The sequence below is a fragment of the Myotis myotis genome, unplaced genomic scaffold, assembly GCF_014108235.1.
Source record: "Myotis myotis isolate mMyoMyo1 unplaced genomic scaffold, mMyoMyo1.p scaffold_m19_p_2, whole genome shotgun sequence".
Lineage (NCBI taxonomy): Eukaryota > Metazoa > Chordata > Mammalia > Chiroptera > Vespertilionidae > Myotis > Myotis myotis.
Genome location: NW_023416324.1, coordinates 106,945,094 through 106,955,835, shown reverse-complemented (window position 1 = coordinate 106,955,835; position 10,742 = coordinate 106,945,094). Strand labels below are relative to the sequence as shown.

At 41.4% G+C, this 10,742-nt stretch overlaps 1 non-coding gene and 1 pseudogene across 1 annotated transcript; both read left to right on the top strand.

Annotated features, from left to right (window-relative positions):
- Positions 1 to 8,570: 8,570 nt before the first annotated feature.
- LOC118677366 overlaps positions 8,571 to 10,742 on the top strand; it is a 9,629-nt pseudogene continuing 7,457 nt past the window's right edge.
- On the top strand, positions 10,418 to 10,539 carry LOC118677973. Its single transcript, XR_004974672.1, has one exon. It is a non-coding gene; the product is annotated as a small nucleolar RNA SNORA28 (small nucleolar RNA).

Genomic DNA, 10,742 nt, shown 5'->3' with positions numbered 1-10,742 from the left:
AGCCAGCATCACCCTAATACCAAAACAGTAAAGACAACACAATGAAGAGAATTAAGGCCAATATCTCTCATGAATAGATGCCAAAATCCTCAACAAATCTTAGCAAATTGGATTCCAGCAGTACATCAGAAGATCAATACACCATGACCAGTAGGGATTTATCCCAGGGATGCAAGGATGTGTACAATATCCGACACATCAATAAACTTGATACATCACATAAACAAATTGAAAGAAAAAAACAATGGTCATATCAATTGATGCAGAAAAAGCATTTGACAAAATCCAACACCCATTTTGATAAAGCTCTCAGCAAGGTGGAGTAGAAGGATATACCTCAACATAATAAAAGCCATACATGACAGGCCGACAGCCACATCATTCTCAATGGACAAAAACTAACATCATTTCCCCTAAGAACTGGAACAACAGGGATGCCCCCTCTCACCACTCCTGTTCAACATAGTACTGGAAGTGTTAGCCATTGCAATTCGGCAAGAAGAAGAAATAAAAGGCATCCAAATTGGAAAAGAGGAAGTAAACTGTCCTTATTTGCAGATGACATGATATTATACTTAAAAACCCTAGAGACTCCATCAAAAAGCTACTAGACTTAATAATGAATTTGGCAATGTAGCAGGATACAAAATTAACACCCCAAGAAATCTGAGGCATTTCTATACACCAATAGTGAACTTTAAGAAAGAGAGATTATAAAAAACAATCCCATTTACCATCACCAACAAAAAATTAAGCTACCTAGAATAAACTTAACTAAAGAGGTAAAAGACCTCTACTCAGAAAACTACAGGACGTTGAAAAAAGATATAGAGGAAGACATAAACAGATGGAAGAACATTACCGTGTTCATGGATTGGTAGAATCAAACATCATTAAAATGTCCATACTACCCAAAGCAATCTATAAATTCAACAAACTTCCCATTAAAATACCAATGGCATACTTCAGAGATCTAGACGAACTCTCCAAAAATTCATCTGGAATAAAAAAAGACCCCCGAATAGCTGCAGGCAATCCTGAAAAGAACAAAATAGGTGGATCTCAATACCAGATATCAAATAATTACAATGCCACTGTTCTCAAAACTGCCTGGTACTGGCACAAGAACAGGCATATAGATCAATGGAATAGAATAGAAAGCCCAGAAATCGGCCCGAACCAATATGCTCAATTAATATTTGACAAGTAGGGCAAGGACATACCATGGAGCCAAGATAGTCTCTTCAATAAATGGTGTTGGGAAAACTGGACAGATATATGCAAGAAAATGAAACTAGACCACCAACTTACACCATACACAAAAATAAACTCAAAATGGATAAAGGACTTAAATGTACGACAGGAAACCATAAAATTCTAGAAGAATCCAAAGGCAACAAAATCTCACACATATGCTGAAGCAATTTCTTCACTGGTTACAGCTCCTAGGGCACTTGAAACTAAAGAGAAATGAACAAATGGGACTACATCAAAATAAAAGCTTCTGCACAGCAAAAGAAACCATGAACAAAACAACTGAGAAAACCACTGTGTGGGAAAACATATTTGCCAATGTCATATCTGATAAGGGCTTAATCCCAAAATTTATAGGGAACTCATACAACTTAACAAAAGGAAGATTAAACAATCCAATCAAAAAATGGGCAAAGGACCTAAATAGACACCCTTCAAAAGAGGACATTCAGAAAGCCAAGAGACATATGAAAAACATGCTCAAAGTCACTAATCACCGAGAGATGCAAATAAAAACAACAATGAGGTACCATCTCACACCTGTCAGAATGGCTATCATCAACAAATCAACAAACGACAAGTGCTGGAGAGGATGTGGAGAAAAAGGAACACTTGTGCACTGCTGGTGGGAATGCAGACTGGTGCAGCCATTATGGAAGACAGTATGGAGTTTCCTCAAAAAACTGAAATGGAACTCCCATTTGACCCTGTGATCCCACTTCTAGGAATATATCCCAAGAAACTAGAAACACCAATCAGAAAGGATATATGCACCCCTATGTTCATAGCAGCACAATTCACCATAGCTAAGATCTGTAAACAGCCTAAGTGCCCATCTGTAGATGAATGGATTAGAAAACAGTGGTACATCTACACAATGGAATACTATGCTGCTGTAAAAAGAAGGAACTCTTACCATTTGCAACGTCATGGATGGAACTGGAGAGCATTATGCTAAGTGAAATAAGCCAGTCAATGAAGGAAAAATACCACATGATGTCACTCATTCATGGAAAATAGAGACCATTATAATCTTTTGAACAATAATAGATACAGAGGCAGAGCTGCCTCAAACAGATTGTCAAACTGCAGCGGGAAGGCCTGGGAGGGTTGGGGGACAGGAGGGAGGGGGGTAAGAGATCAACTGAAGGACTTGTATGCATGCATATAATCATAACCAATGGACATAAGACACTGGGGGATTTGGGAGGCTAGGGGACTGTCAAGGCCGGGGGGGGGGGGGGGGGTGGAAAGAACACATATGTAATACCCTTTGTAATACTTTAAGCAATAAAAAACAAACAAACAAACAAAAAAGACAGTCTCTTCAATAAATGGTGTTGGGAAAATTGGACACATTCATGCAAAAAAAATGAAACTAGACCACAAACTTACACGATACACAAAAATAACCTCAAAATGGATAAAGGACTTAAATGTAAAATGGGAAACCATAAAAATACTAGAGGAATCCAAAGGCAACAACGTCTCAGACATATGCTGAAGCAATTTATTCACTGATAGAGCTCCCAGGGCACTGGAAACTAAAGTGAAAATAAACAAATGGGACGACATCAAAATAAAAAAGCTTCTGCACAGCAAAGGAAACCTTCAACAAAACAACAAGAAAGCGCACTGCATGGGAGAACATATTTGCCAATGATATCACCAATAAGGGTTTAATCTCCAACATTTATAGGGAACTCATACTACTTAACAAAAGGAAGGTAACCAATCCAATCAAAAAATGGGCAAAGGACCTAAATAGAATCTTTTTGAAAGAGGACACTCAGAAAGGCATGAGACACATGAAAACATGCTCAAATCATCCGAGAGATGCAAATCAAAACAACAATCAGGTGCCATCTCACACCTGTCAGAGTGGCTATCATCAACAAATCAACAAACGACAATTGCTGGAGAGGATACAGAGAAAAAGAAACACTTGTGCACTGCTGCTGGGAATTCAGACTGGTGCAGCCACTATGGAAGACAGCATGGAGTTTCTGTGCTGGGCTGCATATCTGGCACTTCGGCCAAATGGGTCATGCTGTGCTGTCTGTTCCTAAAACACATAGATAGGAAGGTACTGACATCAGGCCAGGCCTTGAGATATGGTCTCATGGCCCCTTCCCAGCACGCAGGCTTTCTTTCTCAGAAGGCCCAGAAGTCTCATTCCAAATTTGGGAGACAAAGGACTGGAAAAAGTATAAATAAAGAGAGTTTCCTCCATATTGGGGGGCCCGGAATTTGAAAGACACATTTTTCTCTGGGCCTCCACAAAATTTAATAATAAAATGTAACTCCTGTAGTAGGCACTGCAGTTCAGCCTCTGCTTCGGCATGGTGCTGTAACTGTAGTCAGCTGGCCAGCTTAATAAAGGCTCTTAAATTTAAATTCTGAGTCGGTGGTCTATCTTGCTGAGTGAACCCATACCATTTGGAGGCCCCAGTGAGATCCCTGGCAGGGGTGAGAAGGACCCCTATTTAGGGCAGGAGGCTCTCCCCTGGCAGGGGTGAGAGGAACCCCCTATTTAAGGCAGGAAGCTCTCCCCCATTTATTGCCGGGCACGCAGCGAGGTACCCCACATCCCTGTGGGGAACAACTACCACGGAGGTCCCCAGTTCCAGGGAGGCGGAGGAGACTCCATCTAAAACTATCAATTCGGAAACCGAGCCACCTGTACTCTCGAGAGAGGTAAGGAAGATCGGTCGTTAATCTGGAATTGGGACGTCCCACAGAAGGACCTATACGGAGGGCTGGACTCAGCGGTACTCCTTGTCCTGACCCATGGCCACAACGGTGGCCAGGGTTTCTGGTTCGTGCGGCTGTAGGCTGCACCAGGTTTGTCTGTATGGTGTTTGTTATCTTGTTATTTGTTGTCAAAAAGTCATCTGCTTCTGTGTGCACACCGCTGCAATGTTTTTTGAAAACTTTTCAGGACTTCAAGGAGTGAGCTGCAGGTTCTGGGCAACCTTAGGTTGCATTTGTGTGGTTTGTTTTGTCTTTGTTCTTTGTTGTCTTTGTCTTTGTCAAAATGTGTTAGGGTCAGTTGTCTTTGTCGACCCCCTATCAATTAGGCCCACTCCAAGTGAGTGGAAGGGGAGCTTGATCACCTCCCGGGAAGCCATAGAGCTCCCTTAGGCAATTAGTCAGGAATTGGTGGAAGTCAAAAACTCGGACTGCCTGGTGTATGAATATAAGATGAGAGTCTGTGTGAAGCGAAAGCTACTTTGTGCTGTCTGACTGTACACATGAGAGTATTTGTTATCTCTTTCTGTTATTTGTTTAAAGATATGGCAAACCCTGCTTTAAGGGGAAGAAAGTAGAGAACTTTTAAATTGCTTTTCCCTGAGGTATAATTTTGCTGTGTTAGGTTAAAATTTTAGAAGTCTAGCGTTAATTTAAAGGTAGTACATTTTCTCATAGCCTGTGTAGGGTGAGGGAGAGTGACTGCTGGATTTTTATCATGTGGTCCTGAGACCTGCAACTTACCTGCCCTTCCTGATAGATTTACAGTAGGTCTCTGTCAGGGACAGCATCTGCTCTAACTGGGGGAGGAAGAGAGCTGAAAACTGCTCCAGAGCGGCCGTGAGATAGGGTAGTGGTGGTAGGATTCACTAGATAGGGTAGTAGGCTCTCAGCCTGCTGAGATGGAGGAGCCTTAGGCTGGAGGCAGATAGGTCAAAAGTGGTAAAAAAAGGATAAGGATTTGAGCCTCTGGGGCTTAAAGAAGGAAATATCTAGGAGGGAGAGTAGCTAAGGAAATGGTTAATGCAGAAAGAGAGGGGGGCGAGCAGGCAGGGAAAGCAGTCCAGAAGTTTTGTTGATTTTTACTTATCTGCTGGACTCAAGGCTGAAAGCTTCTACTAAGAACAACAAGTTTTTCTCTGCCCCATTTTGTTCTCCTTAACCCTTCCAATACTAAATTAGACTGATACAATATACTTGAAATTGCATAAGGAAGGAAGCACCTGCTCTTAGTAATCTAAGAAATACTGGCTGTAAAAGATTGAGGTTCCTAAGAATAAGGAATTACTGAGTAGAAGGTCTGAGGCATTATGCATTTTTAAAGGATATAGAAAGAAGGTTTAAAGGCTAATTTGAAAGTATGAAATTTAGAAAGGTTGTGTATGTGATAAGAAGGAGAAGAGAAATGTTGAAAGGAAATTAATCAAATAGTACAGGCCAGTAAACTGAGGGTAAATAGTTATGCCAAAGTACATAGGGGGGGCTGATAAAAGAAATCCAACAGTTACTGTTTTGTTATAACTCTGGAGAGTCCTTAAAAAGGACTGGCAAGGAAAATCAGAAGATCTTAAGGCAGGTCAGTGGCTTTTTCTCCTTATATAATTCCTCCGAAATTTGGCAATGCTAAATAAGTCATGCCAATACATTTCTTTGCATAAATTCAATAAGACCGGTTTCCAATAGTGGTTTTATTGACTGGAAACTTTGACTGGAGTATCACGTTTTAAAGAGACCTGTCTAGACTCTGAAGACTTGAAGCCAGTAAGAGTGCCACGGGAAAAGCCTGGTATCCTGCTTGGGAGCCCTGAAGATAGCTGGCACTGGAGTGTCAGGCCCATGCCCTACCATCACTGGCTGTTGGTCAGAGTAGAAGGGGAGCAGTAAGAATGCCTCTGTGTCCCTGCAGAACCCCCACTCACTCTGGGCTGCAAAGAGTAGGAGGGCTGCTGAGAAGGGCCTTGAAGCAAGGACAATGGGCAGCAGATACTGCAGGCAGGCCTGATGGTGGCTGGATGGCTTGGCTTCCTGGCTCTATGGGGCACATTGAGATTCAATCATGAAATTCCAGCAAAGGTAGTCAGCTACCATTCTTGTTGTGTTTATGCAAACAATCAGGCCAAATTGAATACAGTAAATAAGTTAGTATTTTAATAAACGGAGGGATAATATTAAGGAGAAAAACTCTATTTCAATGGAGCTTATTAAAACTGAAATGTTTTCTTTCCCTCTCACCAGACCATTTGTTACAGTTTGTCTCCACCAGGTCACAAGCCCACCTCCTTCTGTGCCCAGGTCTCATCGTCCCTCTGACAGATAGCAAGGATCTCTTGGCTCTGAGAGAAACTTCTGTCCCTCCTCAGCACGAAGCAGCTACAGAAGAAATCCAACACCCATTTTCCCTAAAAGAATTCAGAGCCAGGATCCTTGAGGTAATATAGTAGGCAGTTAGACAGACATGAGCAGAGCGAGGACGATAGGCCGATTGGCACTACCAGATGTAACTAAGTCTTTCCACCTCTATGTAAGACAAGGGGACTCCCCAGAAGCAAGAGAGAACTAGGCTGCAGATAAAGCAGCCCAGGAGGCTGCCCTAAAACCAGTGGGGCCTTTACAGATTCCAGTGACTCTTCCAGATGCTGAACTACTCATCTCACCAGTTTACTCAAGTTCTTTCAGGCTTTACATTCTACCCAGAAAGCAGACCAGAAGCACGTCCGAGATGATGTGCCTGTATCCGGTTCATCCCTTCCAACCTGGTGACTCTGTTTGGGTAAAGAAATTTGCCACCGAAGAACTGACTCCTGCCTGGAAAGGACCACCACAGCAGTCAAGGTCGACAGGATCCTGATGTGGCTTCATCACACCCGGCTTAAGACAGCCCAGGCAAAATAGAGAGTCCAGGGCTCTTCGGACCCTCTAGAGATAACTCCTGGCCCTTATTCCAGGCCCTTATCTTAAACAGGCCCACTGACTTTATTCGGCAAAGAATTAATTCTATCAAGCTTATAGTCCTGAGGGGTAGATATAACTGCCTCCCCAACAATGACCCCAAAGAGGCAATGATTTGACTCATGTACATAAAACCAGTGGGGAATGTGCTGGGCTGCCTATCTGGCACTTCGGCCAGATGGGTCATGCTGTGCTGTCTGTTCCTAAAACACATAGATAGGAAGGTACTGACATCAGGCCAGGCCTTGAGATATGGTCTCATGGCCCCTTCCCAGCACGCAGGCTTTCTTTCTCAGAAGGCCCAGAAGTCTCATTCCAAATTTGGGAGACAAAGGACTGGAAAAAGTATAAATAAAGAGAGTTTCCTCCATATTGGGGGGGCCCGGAATTTGAAAGACACATTTTTCTCTGGGCCTCCACAAAATTTAATAATAAAATGTAACTCCTGTAGTAGGCACTGCAGTTCAGCCTCTGCTTCGGCATGGTGCTGTAACTGTAGTCAGCTGGCCAGCTTAATAAAGGCTCTTAAATTTAAATTCTGAGTCGGTGGTCTACCTCGCTGAGTGAACCCATAACAGTTTCCTCAAAAAGTTAAAAATGGAACTCCCATATGACCCAGTGATCCCACTTCTAGGAATATATCCCAAGAAACCAGAAACACCAATCAGAAAGGATATATGCATCCCAATGTTCATAGCAGCACAATTTACCATAGCTAAGATTTGGAAACAGCCTAAGTGCCCATCAACAGATGAATGGATTAGAAAACTGTGGTACATCTACACAATGGAATACTATGCTGCTATAAAAAAGAAGGAATTCTTAGCATTTGCAACAGCATGTATGGAACTGGAGAGCATTATGCTAAGTGAAATAAGCCAGTCAATGAAAGCAAAATACCACATTATCTCACTCATATATGGATAATATAGACCAATTTAAACTGATGAACAAAAATCAATACAGAGGCAGAGCAGCATCGAACAGACTGTCAAATTACAACAGGAAGACCAGGGAGGGTTGGGGGGGAGGTAAGAGATCAACCAAAGGACTTGTATGCATGCATATAAGCATAACCTATGGACACAAGACACTGGGGTTTAGGGGAGGCTTGGGGAAGGTCAAGGGGGAAAAAAAAGGAAACATATGTACTACTCTGTAATATTTTAATCAATAAAATGAAATAAATAAAGAAAATAGTTGCCTTCTTCAAAATATTAACTTCCACCAATAAAATCTGAAATGATCAACTAATTAGACAAGGTATTTTATATAAAACACAAGTCAAAACTGGCACAGTATAATATGATTCTAGATCTCAAAACACACTTCTTACTTTTATCTGCCCATCTTTCCAATATTTTGGTAGCAGTATCTTTTATTCCCCCTGAGAAAGACCTATCAATCATTAATCACTTTCAGTTAATGGAACTGGGGGCAGAACCATCCGGCCAATCAGAATAGTCTACCAATACTAGCTGTGCTAATTGACTAGGTGATGGGTCTATGACTGAAGCTGAGCTATTAAGAGTTAACTCCAGAATTTATGCCATACTTGGGGGCATGTGGTCTTTTTCATTAGCTAAATATTTAAAATAAGAGATTAAAACTGCTGGTTGGCCATTTTTGTTGCTAAATGGAGAAAGCCATTCTTGGAAAAATGCCAACACCATAAAAGCAGGATTGAGAGCAGAAAAGAGAAAAATTGCTGATGCCTTTTTAAAACACTTGGATACAACTCTGCTAATGGCTGCCTTAGCCTGCCTTTGGCATTTAATAGGCAATGCATTCTAGAGAATATAATCAATACTATTATAATGACTATGTATGGTGCCAGGTGGATACTGGAAATACCATGGAGAAAATTTGTAAAGCATATGTTTGTCTAACCACTATACTATGCACCTGAAACTAATACAAAATAACATTGAATACAAACTGTAATTGGAAAATAACAGTAAAAAATAAAAAGCAATGCATCCATCTCTTTTTATTTAAGTAGTTTAAGGTGTATTGGTATAACTGAAAACCAACGGTACAGGTTTTTAATAAATAGATGATAAAATTATGACATTTATTGGTCATCTTTTTATTAATTTTAAATCAAACACTTGAGAGGTGATGTCAGAGGAATGGCAGCATAAGAGTGTGTCTATCCTCTCCCCCTAACATCTCAACAAAATAACCACCTATAATTCAACAGAGAATTCCCTGCTTAACACGGATGCACACCTGAGAGACCTGCACACTGGAACAACTAAGGTGGGCTCCTTGAGATATGTGGGGAGATGAGAAGAGAGGGAAGCCAGACAAGGCTACAGTGCAGCAGTGTGTCTGCAGCACAGCTGGGAACTGGCAGCAGCAGTTACAAAGCATTTCCCTCAGCCTGTTGGGATGAACAGAGAGCAAACCCAGCAAGTGGCTAGTTTTTGGAGTTGCCACTGGAGTATTGGCATTATGTGGTCATGCACACAAGCATTGAAAGAGTGTCTGAACTTGGGGTCATATTGTGAATGGGGTCTGAGTTGCTAGTCAGAAGACATCCACCCTACAGAGCTGCTTTGCACGGTTGGGCCTGGCTGTGGGCTTTCAGGCAAAGAAAATAAATCTCAGAGCCCTGCCACTGATTAGACTCCCAATTCTCGTTTCCTGTTGCCCTTGAAGTTGGCTCCAGGAGTATATTATCTGTAGGCCAAGAGCTTTTGCAGTAGAAACACAGTTTCTCTCTGTGACTGAACCCTGGAGGGGTGCTTGGGCTAGCTAGACCCATGTATATCAGGGGTCGCCATTACTGTGAGGGAAAAACAAACCTGACCCCCAAGCAACAGAGACAGTACAGCCCTACAGAAGCCACAGAGGCTCAAAACTGTGAGGCCACAGAGGATAAAAATCTTGCAATTCAGTGCCATCTACTGGAACAGAGTAGAAAAACCTTCTCAGAGATAAATGGGAAAACAAAAGAGAACAGCAAATGCCATGAACAACCACAACACTGACCAGAAAGAAAATGGAAAATCCCCAGAAAATTGGCTGGAACACATGGAATTATGCAAGTTGAATGACAGAGATTTCAATATTGCAGTTCTGAAAATACTCAATGAGATGCGGGAAAATACAGGCAATTCATTGCACTCAAGAAAACAAATCAATGAACAAAATGAGCATTGCTCCGAAGAAATTGAAATTTTAAAAAAGAATCAAGCAGAAAATCTGGAAATGAAGCAGGCAATTAAAGAAATTAAGAGTGAGCTAATGAGCATAGAAAACAGAACCATCTAGTTAGAGGAAAGAACTAATGATATTGAAGATAGGAATCAAGAAATGATGCATAGGGAAGAAGACAGAGACCTGAGAATAAAAAAATATGAAATAGCCCTGTAAAGCCTCTCTGATTACATTAAAAATAATATCAGAATCATAGGCATAGCAGAGGAAGAAGAGAGAGACTATGGAATGGAGAGTCAATTAAAACAAATAGTGGATATCGACACTGTCTGACACAATTTGAGCTTGCTACAGCAACAAAGTCTAACCTATTCCAGTGCTCTCCTCTATGAGACAAGTCGTTATATAGACTTAGACAGTGTTAAAAAAAATAGTGGATGAGAACTTCCAAATCCATAGAAAGAACTAGATCCTTGAATACAAGAAGCAAACAGAACACCTAATTACCTCAATCCAAAGAGGCTGTCTCCAAGGCACTTGGTAATGAAGCTGTCAAAAATTAGTGACAAAGAAAAAATCCTCAAAACATCCAGGGAAAAGAAGGAAGTTACCTACAAAGGAAA